The sequence below is a fragment of the Pseudophryne corroboree genome, chromosome 3, assembly GCF_028390025.1.
Source record: "Pseudophryne corroboree isolate aPseCor3 chromosome 3, aPseCor3.hap2, whole genome shotgun sequence".
NCBI lineage: Eukaryota > Metazoa > Chordata > Amphibia > Anura > Myobatrachidae > Pseudophryne > Pseudophryne corroboree.
In genome coordinates, this window is record NC_086446.1 from 255,642,715 (window position 1) to 255,646,436 (window position 3,722).

The following is a 3,722-nucleotide window of genomic DNA, read 5'->3' on the forward strand; positions in this document are numbered from 1 at the left end:
TCCAATCAATACATGCACATCTTAGCAGAAAGACATAACTGTCTTCAGTTAATGGATGAAAAATAGCATCTGTGTACAGGCACGCTCAGAAGTCTGCACAGGCTGTCATCCTGAGATACAGACAGCTCTTACTTACATTTTAAAGGTGAAGGGGTACAAATTACATGTAAAATCTGACTGAAATTGTGCAAGATAAATGGACAGTCATCAACATATTTTCTCTTATATAATACCTGCCTGCTTTTGTTGTTAATGTAGGTGTACCAAGAGCCCAGTGGGCATTTTGTCTGTCTTAAAGCTCTCAAGCCAGGTTATGCAGCAGAAATGTATCTTTAGGCAGCTGCAATGTTCAAACAGCAGGTTGGTCACAGTTCTAGATCAGGGGAAGGGTGAGAATGGATGCAAACATCATTGAAACAAGGGAGCTAAATTATTTTATTTTTTTAATGGAAATTACTTTTTATGTTCCACTTAGCTTAAATTAAAAGTTGTTTGAACCTTTGCTTTTCTTTGTTCTGAATTACATTATTTAGACAACTCCTGTTCAGAACGGCAAATACAGTTTCTCTCATCCTCTGTTTACTGCAAAAATTACACAGAAACACAGTGCTTTTAAAACTACAGTAAGTGACATATATTTTTTTCCCAGCACGAACCAGATACCTACAGTGACCCCTACTTGTATTAAGATAATTAATTTACTTTGAAAGGAGTAATCAATAGAGAAGACTGACTTCCAAATAGGATTTACTCTTGTCATAAGTTTTATCCATTTTTCTGTTATGGACCTCTGTCATTTAATAGTCTCTGGGGTATATTCATTTGAAGTCGGATCCATTCCGACACTCATTTGTCGGAATGGATCCGACCTGGGCTATTCAATGTCATCTCAATTCGACTTTTAAAAAAGTCGAATTGAGATGCTGGAACGGAGACAGGGGAGAGCCGCGGGCAGACGGGGGAGAGCAGCGCTGCAGCAGCGGCTATATAGCCACTGCTGTAGCGCTGCTCTCCCCCTCTGCCTGCAGCTCTCCCCCCCCTAAACTCTCTGCCTCTCCCTATCCCTCCTCTCCCTGTACCCGCAACACAGCCGCTGCTCACGGCAGCGTCCACCCGGCTCCAGCAAGCCAGGTCTCGCTTGCTGGAGCCAGGTGGACGCTGATGTGAGCGGTGGCTGTGACATCCTCCGGCCAGAGCCGGCCTTAGTTATAGGCAGGCTAGGCATTTGCCTAGGGCATCCAAGCATGTCAAGGGGCATCCAAGCATGTCCCTGCAGTATCTCATGCTGGGAGGGACAGTCTGCAAACTACCTGTTACTTTCCAAATGTATTCAATCAGTACTGGTATACACTGCTGTTTACATTGGTCAAATAAAATGCACACTGTCCCTTAAAGTTCTTTAAACTCCCTCCACATGCTTGAATGCCCCTGACTTGTGAGACAGACAGCAGAAGCCTGGTAACTGCAATTCCTGGACCTTTGACATTTTCACTGACTATATTAGGTTATTACTGGATGGCTCCTTATGATATCACATGTGTATTTGGAAGACTACTTCACATAAATCTGACAACACCTATACTGCTTGTGCACATGGGAGAAGGGGAACCTGCCATCCTGTGTGTGTCCCTTATCCCTGTGCAAACCCCAGGTGTCTGCAGGGACATAACATGGGCAGTGTTCTCCTCACACTTTATTTCCTAGTCAGTCCATGCCATAAAATTCCCCTGCCATTATGGCATACCCTGTGAGGTCACATCCCTTGTACGTGTGCCCCTTTAACAGGTGCGAGCACAAGCACGCACCCACCCACCCATCCTGCCACTCCCATCTCACAAAACGCAGTCACGGATCCAGGGAGATGCATGGGAGCACACACTGACTGCAAGCACACCAGCAAGCAAAACAAAGTTTTATTAAAAAAGCTACTAGCATTACTAATGTGGGGCATATGTGTAAGGTGCATTACTGTGTGGAATTATGTGTATTATGGGCATTACTGTGTGCCATTATGCAGGGTTGAACTGGCACTTGTGGTAACCCCCCGGTGGGCCCCACTGCCTAAATGTTGCTGGGTCAGATGCAGAACTAACGGCGGTGCTAGGGAGCACCAGACAAAATTTTGCCTAGGGCATCAAATTGGCTAGGGCCGGCTCTGCCTCCGGCGCTGCTCTGCCCGCGTCTCAGGTCACTCATCTCACTTCAACCTTTTCTTTTGCTTTCGGCACAAGCACGTGGATTGGCAGCTATTTCGCCGATCCACGTGCTTTTCGACAAGTCGAATTCCTCGACTTGTCGAATAATTTGGGGTTATATTGAAAAGGTCGGAACCCCTTCTGACCTAAAAAAAAGTCGAAAACTGCCGTCTTTTCGACAGGCGGCAGATTTCGACTTCAATTGAATATACCCCTTTGTCTCAGGCATCCAAATAATAACATTGTATCTTTTTCTTGCAACAAGATATTTTAAGCCTCATTCGCATTGATTTATTTTGTTATGGTCATTGCGGAGTGGCCATAATCTCCTAACGAGGTATAATACTTGTAACATGGTTCGTTTATTAATTCACATTTCTTATATCTAAATAGAAATACTTTTACTGGCTATTTGTAGATTGACCATATCCCATTTGCTGACAGTCACTGGCCAATCTTTCTCTGGCACTGAAATAATCTTCAAGCTGCAATACTTGTTCCCTCTATCAATACCCTCTCCCCCAGACATTCTGCCCACTTTCATATACAGACATTATAAAGAGGGGCATGTGGATGCTGCTAAACATATATGGGCAAGGAACTGTAAATGCTTAATAATCTGACAAGGGAAGAAGGAATAAGGAGGCGCACAATAATGAAGTACTGTAAGTCTTCTAAAAACATTTAGTGTATTAGGTAAAATATACACTCACAATATATCACATTAAACAAGCATCTCACAATAGCTGCAACAGTCGGACTCTCAGCTCCATGTGGAGGCTCTATTCCAATCTGACAAGGGGTTTAGGTCTGTACTAGAGATGAGCGGGTTTGGTTTTACTCGGATTTACTCAGATTTACCCAAATCTCCTTATTGGCTCACGGACGTCACGTGTTTTAGTTAGCCAATAAGAAAAATCCAGAAAAAAAGATACTTGTGATAATTCTGTCGAAAAGAGCAGAGTAAATCTGAACATGCTCATCTCTAGTCTGTACAGTGCTTAACAATGGTACAAGAGTGAATAAATTATCTTTATGGTTCATGGGCACATTTCTTTATCTCTTGCCCAAGCAGAATGTTCCCAGTTTAAAATACATGGGACCATGGGGTATATTTACTAGGGTCCCGATTTTGACCAAGATGGTGTTTTTTCTTCAAAGTGTCATCTTGGGAATTTACTAAACTCAAATCACGGCAGTGATGAGGGCATTCGTATTTTTTTGGAACTCAAAGAAAAAAAATACGAATGAATACACCATCGGTCAAATACGCCTGTAATTTGGTAGAACTCGGTCATTTACTAAAAAGTGTAATTCACAAACACTGCCGGCAATAGCCAAACACTGCCGTGAAAAAATACAAATCGTAAAAAGGTGCTAAAATAAAACAGACCTGCTTTTTTTTACTGTGTTCTGATAGGCATGCACGGATCCATGAGATCCGTGCATGTTTATCAGTGGGAAGGGGTGGGAAAGTGTTAAATTTGTTGTAAAAAAAATGCGTAGGGTCCCCCCTCCTAAGAAAAA